Source organism: Nannospalax galili, unplaced genomic scaffold, assembly GCF_000622305.1.
Source record: "Nannospalax galili isolate Female #2095 unplaced genomic scaffold, S.galili_v1.0 scaffold312, whole genome shotgun sequence".
Classification (NCBI taxonomy): domain Eukaryota; kingdom Metazoa; phylum Chordata; class Mammalia; order Rodentia; family Spalacidae; genus Nannospalax; species Nannospalax galili.
The window spans coordinates 2740157-2755807 of record NW_008335967.1 but is presented as its reverse complement, the minus strand read 5'-3'; the positions used below and the strand labels follow the sequence as shown (position 1 = coordinate 2755807).

Here is a 15651-nt window from a genome sequence, read left to right as displayed (position 1 = left end):
CTACTGTTCTTCTCTTTCAGGTTCTTTCTTTTCCTTTGCCTCCCTGTTTCCATTCCATTATCCAGGTTCCTGTAGTTACGTCTGGATACATACTCACTTATCAGGGTTTGGTTCTAGGATCCACATATGAGGGAGAATGTATGTCGATTTTTTTTTCTGAGTCTGTGTTACTTCACTTAGTATAAACATTTCTAGTTCCATCCATTTACCTGCAAATTTCATGATTTCATCTTTCTTTATTGCTAAGTAAAACTCCATCGTATAAATGAACCACATTTTTATTATCCACTCATGAACTGAGAGACACTTAGGTTGCTTCCATCTCTTAGCTATTGTGAAAAGAGCAGCAACAGACATGGATGAAATTGTCCACACATGTTTTATAAATGCAAGGTTACTTGAAGAGTAAGAGTATATCGTATATACCATGATTCTTCTATGCAAAGAGAAAAAAGGTATCTATTTCTACCACTACCTATCTTGTTCTTGATCCTTTACTTCTATCAACAGGGTAGAACTAAATTGACTAGTTAAAAATACCTCAGTCTTACAAACTTAGAAAGCAGTGAATTAATGAAAAAGTTAGTGAAAAATTAGTGAATTAGTAAAAAAGATTCCAAGTTCAAACTCTATCAAAACTGTTTCTTTCCTTTCAGAGGGTCTCATTGCTTGTCCTTCAGGTGGCTCTGGACAGAGGTAAATGTACATGTCCCCCAATGGGGAGCTGGCTCCTGGAAGGTCCTCTATAGCAGATAGGGTTCTGGAAGATTCTGTAGTATCAGGGTTCATATGTTACAAAGTCAGCCCTCAACTAGATAGTGTACAGATGGAACCTCAGAGGAAGGGCCAGTTGGAGGTCTTTAGGTCACTGAGGGTATACCCCAGAATTGATTAGTCTTTATAGGACCTGGAGTTCACTTTCATGAGCGTCACTCTTATAAAAACCTGAGTCATTCTCTGGCTCCTTGCCATGCACTCTACTCTCACAAACACCACTCATATGTCTTTAGTCCAACTAATAACAACAGCAATTTCCCTGGACTTTGTATAACAGTGATATAACTCACCCTCTTCTCTTTATGAAGTTATACAGCCTCAACTATTTCATTCTAGCAATGAAAAACAGACATGATAGCTTTGCTCAGATAGGTCCAGTTGTCTACCACAACCATCTTAAGAGATCAATTCCCACATTTGTTCTCTGGGCATTTTGATTCAAGAAGATTGGGATGAATCCTGGGGAAATTCTGTTATAACCAGAACAAAGACAGGTACTTGAAAAATACTAGCATAGTCCATTCTATTTCCTACCAAGCCTTGAACTTCCTGCTCTACTATTAAGATGCAGAACCCCTTGTCTCAGATGGTGTCTACGTGACTTAGTATTGTCATTTATATTGACCGAGACCTACTAGAGCAGAGGATATAATGTATGCACGGCTATCCTTTGCACTATGGCAGATATCTTGATACTGCAATTGATGGTTTCCTTTGCTTTTTAACTTGACATATAAAAATTGTACATTGCAATGTGGTGTCCTGTATCATTACTATACATGTATATATTAAATCAGATTAAGCATATTTATCTCCTCATATTTATCACTTCTTTTTGTGAAATGCATGTGCTTGAGTGTGCACACATATGGAAACCAGAGGTCAACCTCAAGAGTCATTCTCAGAAGCCAGCCATCTTGTTTTTTTGAGACAGTCTCTCATTGATACCTAGGATTCACTAGTTAGACTAGACTGGATGGCCAGTAAGCCTCAGGGATCCTTCTGTGCCCAACTTTTTACAAGGGCTCTGGGGATCAAACTCGTTCTCATGCTTGTATGGCAAGCACTTTACCAACTGAGGTACCTCCCCAGCCCAAGATTTCATTCTTCTTATGGCTAAATAGTATTCCATTGTGTACATGTGTCACATTTCTGTGTCCATTCATCTACTGATGAACACATAGGTTGATTCCATGTCTTGACTGTGATGAACAATACTGCAAAAACACAGGAAAGCAGATCTCTCTGAAACATAGTTTCATTACCTCTGGTTATATACACAAGGTGATATTTCTCAATCATACGATCCTTATGTTTTATCTTTATGGAGCCTCAATACTGTTTTCCATAGCAGCTGAACTAATTTATATTCCCTCCAACAGAGGAAAGGGCCTCCCTTCTCTCCACATTTTTGCCAACACTTGTTATCTTTAGTCTTTTTGAGAACAGCCATTCTGACTAGGTGAAGCGGTATTTCTCTATGGTTCTAATTTCCATTTCCCTGATGATTAGTGAGACTGAGCATTTTTTCATATGCCTATTGGTTATTTGTAAGTCTACTTTAAAGATCAGGTTTTGTTAGCTTTCTATCGAGGTTTTTTAAATGTCTTATTTATTATTTTAATTTTATGTGTATGAGCATATTGCCTGCATGTATGTGAGTGCACCTGTATCATGCAATGCCATCGAGGTCGGAAGAGGGCTTTGGATTCTCCTGGAACTGGAGTTAAGGATGGCTCGTAGCCACCATGTGGGTGCTGGGAATCGAACCCAGGTCCTCTGCAAGAGCAGTCAGTGCTCTTAACTGCTGATCTATCTCTCCAGCCCAAGGTTTTTAAATTCTTTATATATTTTGGATGCTAAACTCTTGTCAAATACATGGTTTACAAATATTTTCACCCATTTTGCAGATGATGTATGCACTCTGTTTCTGATTTCCTTTGCTGGCCAGAAGCTCCTTGACTGATACTAATTTGTATGCTGGGCATACAAAACTTGAAGGAGAACTTACTATAACTCACAATTTCAGCTGTTTTGTTCCTTAGTCCTTAGCTCTGATCAAGAAGCAGAGAGAGCCACAGAGGGGACTGATAATAGCCCTCAGTGACATACATCCTCCAGTTAAGTTCCACTTCCTGAAGTTTCCAGAACCTTCCAAAACAGTTCCATTATATAGGGGGCCAAGGATTCAACACATCAGCACATCAGCATATGGGGATAATTACATTCAAAGAGTAAGGCTTCTAAGGGGACTCTGGGGGCTGTGTAGGCTGCTGTGAGTGCCTGAGGGTTAAGATCTGTTTGAAATTCCAGGTGACAGCTTGAAATTTTTGCATTAAGGAAAAAAAAAAAAAAAAACAAGAAAGAACTGTACCATCTAAACATAGTGGCTTCGGGCTGCTGAATGAGGTAAAGGCACAGTTTGGTCCCACACCTGACCAGGATGATTGGTTTTAGACAGACAGCAGCTTGGGCACTGGGACCATGTCCCAAGGCTGCCTATCAAGGTGATGGAGGCCCAGAACCCTGCCAGGTGCAGAGGTGTGGCTGGTGGTTACTAAGTTCCACCTCAGGGTGAACCATGTTGACACCAGCAGCACCTGGTGAAGTGCTTGCAGTTGCTGCACAAGCATAGCCTCGCCCAACCAAGTCCCTATCTACATCCTGACAGAGAATAACCTTGGGTGTCTTCTGGTCTGAAAGAGAAAAAATTGAAACTGCAAAGGCATACCTAAATCATCAGAAGCACTGTATAATCAGTATATGAAAGAGATTGGGAGTCCTCCTCGTGATCCTACTGAGCATTATCTTTCTTTCTTTCTTTCTTTCTTTCTTTCTTTCTCTTTCTTTCTTTCTTTCTTTCTTTCATTTATTTATTTATTTTATGTGTTTGAGTGTTTTGCATGCCTGTATGTAAGTGCACCTTTGTGTGCCATACCCATAGGGGCCAGAAGACTCCGTGGGATCCCCTGGAACTAGAGTTAAGGACAATGCTTAGCCACCATGCGTGTGCTGGGAACCAAACCTGGGTTCTCTGCAAGAGCAGCCAGTGCTCTTAACTGGTCAGCCATCTCTCCAGCCTGAGCATTTCCTTCTTGAAAAGAGAAACTTACTGAACAAGAGCAATCAAAAGGATTAGGAAGGTGTCTACTCAGCCTGTCTCAAGTCTACCAGCATGTGGATATATTTGAAAAGGTTGCTGGTCATTGCTACCGCACACTGAAATGACAGCTGGAGCACAGTGCCTACCATCCTATGGAGTAAATTAGCAATGCTATTACACTGTCACAATTTTATATCAATACGCTATGCTTTATGGAGGCCAGGTACTGCTTCAGAGCCACAAATGTTGTTTTTGGTCAAACTGGAAAAGTCCCAGCCACAGAAGACACTTCTGAGGTTGAAGGAGATGTACCGGAGTTTTAGTGTTAAAGAAAAGAGGAACTAGGAAGATGTTGGATCAAGCACTGCTTGGCATTAATGCATAGCACCCAGTTTTCCACACAAGGCAACACAGGAGACCTTGATCTCAACAAGTAGTCAGAATTCAGCTTTAGGGAAGAAAGAAACAGATGAGGAAAAATGCATCTGGGCTAAGGCTGCACAGTTTGGACAGGTGAACTTTGTGGCACTCTGCAGTAGAAGAGAAAGTAAGATACTTGAGAACTTCAGTTTTTTTAAAAGCTCTTTTTTATTATTTATTTATGTGCATCTGTGTGCATGTGTATGCAGAACCCACACAAGCCAGAAAAGGACATTGGATCCCCTGGAACTGGAGTTACAGTTGTGAGCCACCTGATGTGGGTGCTGGGACCCAAACTCAAGTCCTTGACAAAAGCAGCACTCTTAACCACTGATCTTTAGAAGTAAGGCAACTTTTCTTATTTGTGTCAATGCTTTGAGACAAAATACTTCTTCCAGATTGATAGGTATGTCACCAACCATATTGAAGTTGTTCATAACCATGGTCCTCTTTTCAAGATGTTTAGAGAGAGCACAAAATGTAATAAATACAGAATAGCCACACTGGAATCCCTAACTGTAGGCTGACTTATCCATTATCTGTCAGTCAACAGAGTCAATCTGAACTTGCATACATGTACTATGTTATGATGGATTTGGAGGTTTCTACTGCTGGCAAGCTAAGGGATCCTACTTCACACATGGTTTAAAAAAATAATCTGAGTAAGTTAGTGTTAAAGTATTCCCAGCTCTTCTTAGACTTCCAGGAGACACAAAGTATCTCCCGGAGGAAGACCTCTTTACCCCTCCTTGTTAGCTGAGTTTCACAGTGCTTGTCTATAGCAGCATCATTATAGTAGAGTCCAGGAAAGAGCTAGAAAATTTGGCAACATTGTTACATTACAAATGTATTGTTGATTACTGTGAAATGTACCTTGAGTCAGTCCAGGAATGTTAAATTAGAACTTAGTAAAGAGATAGTCTTCTCTTGGCAAAAACAGGGAGATTCAGAGGGCTTTACTTAATCCTTGGTTTTAAAGAAAGGAAAGGTACAATCTTGAACTGATTCTTACCCCATAGTCAACCAGGCCCAGTTCCATCATGTTTACCGCCAGAGCCAGATGCAGACATACATTGCGAGCTTGAGATACATCCATGTAACTGAGTCTTTGTTAGTACTTAAACATCATAAAGTTATCTAATAATTTATATCTGATTATATAAATTGCCTTGCTAAAGTGCTATGTGTTTTGCATTTAGATTGCTTGTTTCCCTATTAAATATAAACATTTTCTGGTCTCAGTTTCTAATGTAGGTTCCTTGTTGACTAGTAACTGATAGATTTCATATTAGAAAAAGTGCTGCATAATACACCTGGTAGAATTGCCTGTTACTGTATTGAATTTGAAACCTTTGATTCCTGTTGTCATCCTTCGTAAAATATTTTCTTTCCTGAATTCTAAAGAAAGCTTTACCCTTTGAAAATACTAAAACCTAAGTTAGTTGTTTAAGGTATTGTAAAATGGTTTATTTCAATTGTAGGGGGTAAAGACCTTGCAAATACAATAAACTGACTTCTTTCACCTAATAAAAACTTCTACTGCCTCCTTTAAAAATAACAAATATAATCCCATTTGTCTAATTTTGCTTTTGTTTACTGTGTTTTTGGAGTCTTCTGAAAAGCCCTGAGTCACTCAATGTCCCGAAATATTTCCTCTCTGTTTTTCTTGTACTTTGCTTAGTTTCAATCTTCTATTGAAGTCTTAATCCTCGATGAGTTGATCTTGTAGCTGGTAAAGTCCCCAAATTCAGGTATCTGTTGAGTATCAATTTCCCCTGAGTTGAAGCAGTAGGGAGGCTCATGAGACTAAGGTAGTAAACAAATTACTCATATCTGGGAAAGCTGAACCTTAAGGCCCCTCCTCAACATTATAGAAGTAGTAAACAACTGCTGAGGGAGGAGACCATAACCTGCAGAGCTGCCTGAAGGAAAATCTTTGACAGACCTAGATGCTCTAGGATTCCAGCTTTCCTGAGTCATCACCAGCGCTGGGGTGGACTTTCAGTGATACAGCTACCTTCTAGTTGTCCCCGTTGCTATAAGTAATCCCTCACCCATACTTCTGTAAGTAGCCCAAAAAAGCTTGGACTTTGGTGGTATTTTTACTTAGGTCTGTTGTTGGTTCCCAAAGAGGATAAATAGATGTCTGTTCACAACATCCCAGGGATACTGTCACACCAGTGTCCAGTTTTCTCAGCACCATTTATTGAAGACTATGTTTCTCCAATGCATGTTTTGCTTTTTTTGTTGTTGTTCTTGTTGTTGTTTTAAGTGAGCAAATAATCTAGGTTTATTTCAGTAGGTGAAAAAACAAAAGCCAAAAGAAAGTACACTCCAACATGAAGGGATGACCAAGTCAAACAATAGTGGCTAAGGGCTGCCTTTAGTATGTGGACCTGTAAATCTTAGTCTTCCATTTGTCTTTCCCTTGGCTTCCCTGGGGCAGTCTGTGGTGGCCTCTTTCCTTAAACACCAGAGGTGTTCTTGAACCTATCCTCAGCCACAATTTGTTACAATGAGGTGTGTTAGATACAAGAATATGCACAAGGATGTAATTACCCATAAAGTTGAGAAGTTTACTGGGGGAAAGAGCAACAGTGACTTGAGCATGTTCCCCAGAGGTAGAGACTTTGTATGAGACAGCTAGAACAGCTGGAACCTGCCAAGACTAGTTTTGTTGTTTTTCCCAAAGTACTGTCCTTCTTCTCTGTTTCTGCTTGGTTATCTCTCACCCAGGTACAAGCCCCTTATTACCTCCCTCAGTGTTTCTGACCTCACCTTCTAAAAAAACACACTAACATTCGCTTAACCTTAACATTTGTTTTCAATGTAACATTCCCTCCTTAAGGATTTGAAAAACAATTCATTGGGGCATGAAGTGACAACTGCTCTGGCAACTTCCTCTGAATGGAGGCACTAGTTGGATGGGAGCCTCCTGGGGTTCATACCACAGAGAATGAATGGGTCAGGGAGTCCAAGCAATCCAGGGCCCCTGGACAGAAGGAAGCGATCATGGTGCTCAAGGATTGCTATCCTTTGTCAACATCATTTGCCATTTTAGAGCTTGGACTCTGAAAGACACCAATTTTAACAGAAGACTAAATGAACATGGACCAAAGAAACAAAGCAAAATAAAAACAGCAAGAAAAAAGTCACAGAAGTCTGTTGATAAAAGAAACAGCTAATTTTGTTGCCTGGAAAGTCTCACAGATTGGCCATTTGACTAATATAAATTAGGTTGTCTCAGGATCTGGTCCAGGGGAGATGGGCCAATATTTTTGTTGTGTAACCATTTGAAGCAAATGTGATTAACCATTGAACAGGGCAGGGGCTGAAATTCAGAGAACATAAAAAATCTTACTAGAGAGATAAAATGTTCCAACTATCACCAAATCCATTCAAACTATGGTTGAAACAATCAAGAAATGTTTTGCCTGTTGGGCCCCTGGTTGGGTGGCCATAAGTGTTATCAAGACATCTCCCATGAGGATAATTTCACTAGTGGGAGCCATGGATGCTAGGTCCACAGATTTACTTATCTGAAGTTGACCTTTGGGGTCCATTTTGAAAAGAAAATATAAGCCCTCCACTGGTGTGCCCTTCCAGGAGGGCTCTCTTGTTCTCTCGCTTCTCATCCCAGTGCTTTCTGGAAAAGAGTTTAATCCTGGGCAGCTGAACCAATTTAGTAATTCCCTAGAGTTTGATACCCAGTCAAATACTATTTTAAATTGATTAAAGCTGGTCATCTTAATGACTGTCATTTATGTGTTTAGGAGTACTAACTTCTCTGGCTGAGCTGGGTCATAGTAAGAACATTGGCTGGAACTAGAAGAATTTTTTTTTTAATCATAGTTATATTTTTCCGTTAGGTGCTCAAAGTCATATAAATGGCTACTAATTAAAGTTTTGGTTTTCTTTTTTTCCTTTTCTCCTAAAGTCCACCAAAACTCCTTAGGGGTTACTGCTATGGACTTAGAAGAGCCCCTTGACTCTTTTAATTTTCCTTCTACCAGTTGTGCCACCTGCAGAGGTAGGTTGGGGTTCTGCTGACCCTGTGGTTTCCTTTGGAAGCATGGGTGGCTCCCCCTAGAGGGTTCTTAGTCTCATTCATAAAAGAATTTAAGAATGGGCCCAAAGGAAGTTTTTACAATTCCTCATTAGTATAGTGGTGAGTATCCCCGCCTGTCACAATTTTATTAGACCCTTAAAGAAAAATCCTCAGGGCAGGCAAGCTGGTAATCTTGACAGCTGCCCTGAGGAGGTGAATGGTGAGAAGAAGAAAAGAGAGATATGGACCCATGCAGGTTTAGAGCCTGCGTGGGAGGTCAGACGTGTGGCTGACTCGCAGCCCACCTGTCTAGGAGAAGGAAGCTTTAGAGAAAAAAATGAAGAAATACAAGATGTTAGGGGCAGCCCAAAGCCTTAAAGAAAGCATGTTTAGTAAGAAAGGCATGAAGAAGAAAAGGAGAAATTGATGCTTTTCTGAAGAATTCAAGAAAGCATTCAGACTTGCAGAGATCTACATGACTGTGGCTGGTCTGGAAGTTCTGTGGGGGTCTGCGCTAGTTCCAGGCAGGAACTAGCTCGGGGTATCCCGCCCATCTATTTAGCATAACTTAAAGTTAAGCTGCCTTCCTAGGAGTGGTTCTATCACCAGGTAATTGACCATTGAGACTGGAAAAGTAGGTCCTCCAACAGATAGACTAGACATTTTTATAGTCTAGTCCAGTTAAATTTATGGGGCTTTTTGCCACTCTAACACCTTCAGGACATGCACTGGTTAGAGTCCAGACTTCATGACCTCTCTATCAAGAAGACAGGTGATATACCAGAGGCCTCTTTGAGAAGGTCCCATCATTGCTTAGGGCTGGGCAGACCTTGCAGGACAAAGTATTGGCTCTTCTTTTAGCCCTCTATTCTATTGGTGCAGGCCTCCAGGCTTTGGTTACTGAATACCCGGAAAGACAGTTTCAATAGTCTTCTAGTTTTAGCTTTTGTGTAACATTTAGGTAAAGCTTAGACAAAATTAAACAGATTTTAAATAAATTCTGATTTTGTTAAAACTCAGTTTCCCAAGTAGCTAAAAGCTTGACAAAGTATCAGAAACATAAGTAGCTATCTTGATTAGATATATTCTTTGTTTTTTGAAATTACTTTTTGTAGACTTTACCAAAGCAGATTAATACCTTAAGAGAATTCCATTGATTTAAGTGGAAGATTAGATTCTACTTTTATATCAGTGTATTGAATCTTAGTCTTAAAAGCTTTTAATAAGGGGCTGGAGAAATGGCTCAGTAGTTAAGAGTTGTATATAACCTCATGTTTATAGCCTAACATTTTCTCTCTTGTACTTACTGGCTCTTTTTACTTTATTTCCTTTCTTGGTACCAAGAGATACAGCGACATAAACAAATTTATCAACTTATTAAAGAGAGTGGTATACAAATTATATTTATGACATGATATGAAAAATTAGTATTACCTGTCCAAATTGTTAAACATGAGGTTTTATGTGTGTGTTGCAATATTTAGGCAAACTTTATTGCACTTAGGGTTTATTTATTGATTGATTTTTTTTTTTATGTGTGTGAGTGTTTTGGCTGCCTGCATGTAAGTGTACCATGGGCATGCAGTGCCTGTGGAGGCATCAGATCTCCTAGAACTAGAGTTACAGATGGTTGTCAGCCACCATGTAGATGCTGGGAACTGAATCCAGGTCCTCTGCCATCTCTCCAACCCAGCTTAGTTTTTGTTTTGTTTTGTTTTTTAAAGCCTTTTTATATACTGTCTCACAAAATGTCTAAGAATTACAGAATGTTACATTCCAGCAAGAGCTGGCCAAGATAACAGAGTTTTCAATGACCTTGTATAGTATCTTTTAAGCAAGGAAAGGTAGAACAGAAAATACACTGAAAAAAAATCTTTGTATGTTAGCCCTGTAATTATAGTTTGGGATATGAAATGAATTTGTTTGCCCAAAAGAACTGAAGAAGATAGCAAATGGTAACTTTTCCTGGAAGACCAGGGGAAGAGATAGAAAGAATCCAGTGGTACAGGCTAGACAGGAGACCTGCTGTTGGGTCTGGCAATGGCAGGCTGAACTTAGCTCTTGTCCTCTTATGGTACACACAAATTGGCCCAGATTAGCTATCATTGCATGCACTGAGAATGGAGATTGAAATGAGATAAACAGTCCTTTCCCCCTAGGAGTAATTGCCTCCTTTTACCCAGAAATAAGGAAAAACTACCAGCAGGGAACTCCTGGTTTTGAAGGACTGTGCTTCAACATTCTTAGATTTCAACTTGTCTAATATTGTCTGTCATATGTCCTAGTTAGCTTCACCTGTCAACTTGACACAGTCTAGCATCATCTGAGGGAGTCTCTACTGATTGTTCTGATTGGTCTGTGGCCATATTGTGAGGAATTGTCTTGACTGATGATTGATGTGGGAGGGCCCAGCTCACTGTAGGCATCACCATCTCTAGGCAGGTGTGCCTGGGCTATATAAGAAAGCTAGCTGAGTATAAGCTTGTGAGTCAGCCAGACAGCAAGCCAGTAAGCAGTGTTTATGGTTCCTGCCTTGAGCTCCTTTCCTGACTTCCTTCAGAGATGGATTATGTCCTGGAAGTATAACCCAAATAAACCCTTTCCTCACTGAGTTGCTTTTGGTCAGAGTATATTATCATAGCAAGAGAAAGGAACCTAAACCAACATGATAATTTTAGTCCCCATAAAATTTTGAGTCAATGTCAAATACGAGACTTAAAGAAGACTTGTCACAGGAATAGAGTGTCTGAATTGAAGCCCAATTTATAGCTTTTTCAGGGAGTAGGTAGAGAAGAAAATCTTAACATGGGAAACTTTTCCCTATTTGCTTTCTTGTCTTTAACCAGATCGAACTGGAAAATGGTGTAATCAACAAAAGGCTTGACTACATAGCAGTTGACTCTCTCCAGGAAAATCGGTCTAATTATAGTATGTGTTGGTGTTTAGGCTAGCATGTACAGATCAGGTTTCAGCATCTCCAGCTTATATTGGGGCTATGCCATGTCATATAAAAGAGCAAGTGGCCTCTTTTTAGGGTGTCTGGGTCAAACTTATTCCAGTCTTTAGGATACAGCATCAGAGGTTATCCAATGAGATAGAGGCCTGATTTACTGTGTATAAAGGGAAGGGAGGAAAAATGAACCAGCAAGATAGACAGTGCCCAAGATGAAGCGTTCACAGTCTTGGGTAACATTTCAACCATGGCTGGGTGTGCACAGCTTTCATGAAGGCAGTCTCTTATCTACCTAACCTGACCTTTGACTGGGTTACAGTTGAGTCTTTAAGGACTTGCAAAACAAGTATATGGGGTGCATATACTCTGAAACATGAATCAGTCCCATTGGACACAGGTCTCTATCTAGTACTGGTGCAGTTCTAGAGGCCAAGCTGTGACCACTAACCTGGCAGTAGCTGTGTTGCCTGTGGTTAGAGGACAGGTGGTTGAAACAGACCCTTGGCCACCCAGGTCAACACTATACTGGGCTACAGCCCATTCCCACTGCCACAGGGGTCTGTATTAGCTCACAAATAGGGTGGGTATGCCCCAGACTTTCTGTATAGCCAGAAATTATTAGATCAGAACTCAATCTGTCCCATGTCATGCAGATGTCTGTCTGCCCAATGCCAGGACAACCGAGAGACTCTATCTGTGAGTTCTACCCTGCACACAAGGTCTTCAGTTTCTACCAGGTACTGAGTCTCACTGTGATGGGCCTGGCCCTGGGCTCTAAAACTAAGCCATATGCTAGTTTTAATGCCCTGCTCTTCTACCAAGGTGGAGGAGGCATAGTAGAAGCCATCGGTGGCTTGTGTAATGCAGTTCCATGGCTCAGTCTGAAGGTATCAGCATGACTGTAGTGGGGACATAGGCATCGTCCCAGCACTGGGTTAGGCCATGGTGGGCCTGGGACTTGTTTCAAGTCTAAAGCCTGAACTTAAATTCTCTATCCCTCCCATGAGTGGCCTGCTGGGATGCCTGGGTTTGAGGGAGGCATGATACAGAGCCCTCCTGCCTTTTTCAATGTGTCCTTCAATTTTCTTCTACTAGAAGCAGGCATAATGCAATGATTTCTTCGTTGGAGGTCATTTAGTGCATGAACAGCTGTTCAATTTAGTGTTTCTGTGGGGAGGATCTTATTTAGCTGACATTTTGCCTAATACTACAACTTAAATATAATATTCATACTTAATTTTCAAAGCAGAACTATGGAGACAAAAGGAGAAAAGACTCTTCTGGTACTAATTCTGGTATTTCAATACCATTCAGAAGGAGGAGATTCTAAGAAAAGCCACACAAAATCCTTGTGAGGAAGGAGACAGATAGCATGAAAAAAGACATGGAGAATTAGGTATAACTTAATTTTGCTAAAAGCTATCTAAAACTCTGAAAATATTTACTATCTCATTAAAATGGTAAAAGACATTTGCTAATTTTTTATAAGAGCATTTGCCTTCACAGTGTATGGAATGCTTGCTGTTTCCTTGATACAAGTATCAAATGATAATGTTTATTGCAACACTTCTGAAACATTTGAAATAAGGTATTGTATTTAATGAATAAATAGACATTTCGATATCAGTTAATGTTGATTTCAACAAAACCTCTACCAAAAGGCTTTAAATCCCATCATGTGAACATAAAACTTATAAAACCTGATCCAAAATATGCCAGCTAATTTTTAAAAGAAGAAACAGCCTATAGAGGCATGTTGAATTAGACCATGGTTTCAAAACAACCCAAGATTTCAGCAGCTTGACCCACCCAAATGTAGTTCTTGCTCTAGACAAGTCTGACATGGGTCAGCCAAGGGATTCTGTGGCTGCCAAACTCTCAGGGACCAAGTTGGCAAAGTCCAACCCAATAATGTTTATAGGATCTCAACAAGCAGAAAGAAGGAAACACAGCAAACAGAGGCAAAGCTTCCCCACATTTTGCTGAAATGCAAATCATGCAAATCACCATATTATCCCTAACTTCAAAGGGGTTAAAGACTGATTTTGCATCTGCCTTCCAGGAGTGTTCCCCACCACCCTGTTGACTACCTCACTTACCTTTGTCTTTTTTAATCTCCTTTGGACCTTGGCACTCAGTTATAACCCACACAACCCTGTCTGTGTCTCACATTATTAATCTAACAAATTTAAGTTAGCAATCCAGCAAAAACAAAACGGAACTTTTTTAGAGCTACCGTTTTAAGGCAAGGTCTTATTTGTTTTCTTAAAACCAACATCACTAGTACAACTCATTTGGGTAGAACCTAACTACTTTATGTATGTTTAAAGAAAAGAGAAGTTGGTTCCACAGCTGGTGCAGAGATGACTAGCTGTTCACCAAATGCTGGCTACCCTCCCCCACCTTAGAGCCACTGCTGATTTGCAACAGAGCTATTCTCCTAAACCCCACCCTTGCAATAGGTGTGGTCACATGGCCCACTGCTGGCCAATGAATCGTAGACAGAAGTGACATTCAGCACTTTGAAGCTCAGCCCATTAAACCTCCTCCAATATTCTCCAGGTGTTCATGCCTAAGGGATCCTTGCAAGCCACACGGGGAAGGTAGCAAAGTCCCAGTCAACCTTGTTTCCAATAGACTGCACATCAGACTTTTTATCACTCACTCACCCCACTGACCATAAATACATACTTATTAAATAATTTTTAAAGTTCATAAATGTAAACTTTGTTAACCTTTAATAGTGATAGAGAAAAAAACTGGACAAATACTCCAAAATTCTGAATTTTTTATTTTATTTTTTTTTTATTTTATGTGTATTGCCTGCATGTATGTAAGTGCACCCGTGTCATACAGAGCTGCCATGTGGGTGTTGAAATTTGAATCCAAGTCTTCTACAAGACCAGCCAGTGCTCTTAACTGCTGAGCCATCTCTCTGGCCCCAAAATTCTGAATTTTTTAAAAGTCTGAGATTGACCTTGACAATAACAAAGCTAACTAACACAAATCTACAAATCTCTCAGGTTATTTTTAATGTTTATTCTCTGAATTATTGCATTACCTGATTAGAACAGAATTTCCTAGCAAGTGAAGGAAGGGGGCTGCATTGTTACAGAGGATTTGGAAGAGGCAACAGGATGTGTTTCTGATTTTATAAAAGCTTTTGCTTTTCACTGCCAGCCACTCAATGCAGAGACAAGATATAACCACATCACTGACTGGCAAAGGCAGCCATATTCCAAGTGTCTCGTGACAGAAATAATTCATGACACATGAAATAAGATGTGTGGTGTGCTTATAGTTTATCTTGCTCATTAAAGTTTTATTAACTAGGTATGTTGTGGCAAGCATAAGGGTATGGGTTTGCCAAGCCTATTTTCTATTCCTTCTGGGCATATGGTAAGCTGTCACCTTTATGGTCTAGAGGGTAATGTGACAGAGCTCCACTGGAAATTGATATGAACAAGAGACATTCTCAGACTGGAGTCTCAAGAGGAATGCAGACAACTAACTAGAATGAAGGCTCCTGAATGAAGGCTCAGAACCTTCTCTAGCCAACCTGGAGAGCGTCAGGCAAGAAAGAGAAGAAACACTGATGTTACAGTGATTAGCACATGGTACCCGAATGAATATATCCATTTGTCCCACAAAGCTATGTGAAGCTGGAAGGGATGGTATTTTAAGTATATTTTAGTAAACCTGTTAATTTTAGAAAGCAAGCGGGAGTCTTAGAGATGTATTCCCCCCCCCCCGCCCCCGCCACACACACACTCCCATTTCTCTGTAATTGTTTAGCATCTCCTACAACATGAAGGCAACACATCTTCCATGGCTTGCCAAGAACTGGTGACTTGGCCACAGGCTATGTTCCCTCAGCCTCTCTTATAATCTGGATTTCTTTTGTGAATTTCATTTTTTCAACTATTGGTTGCTTTTCACTATTCCTTCTGCCAGACTGTGCTTTCCCATCACCTCTGCCTACTCAAATTCTACCTTTGCCATCCCCCCAAGGTTTTCTCTTTGGAAGGGTTGGCTGAAAAATACAGCATCTGGCTCCACACTCCTGGAGCCCTTTTCCTGCAAAGCTCTGTGAACATATCTTATGTTTGCCACTTGGTGACGATGAGACCTGGACATCTTCTCTGCCCTACTGAAGCACAAATCCTTTGCAGATAAAAATTACATGTGCCACCACATCAAAGATACTGAATAATAAATGTTAAATCAATCCCTTAACAAGCAGGAACGAATGCACAGGTCAGTGAATAAGTGAGCAGAACTCTACAGCATCTCTTGGATGGAAGACCCTTCCTTGCAGTTGAGCAGCAAAAAGACTCTGTCCCCTTTATA

At 40.4% G+C, this 15651-nt stretch overlaps 1 pseudogene; it reads left to right on the top strand.

Annotated features, from left to right (window-relative positions):
• The window catches only part of LOC103732230, a 25649-nt pseudogene extending 14417 nt beyond the window's left edge, over nucleotides 1-11232 (top strand).
• The last annotated feature ends 4419 nt before the right edge of the window (nucleotides 11233-15651 follow it).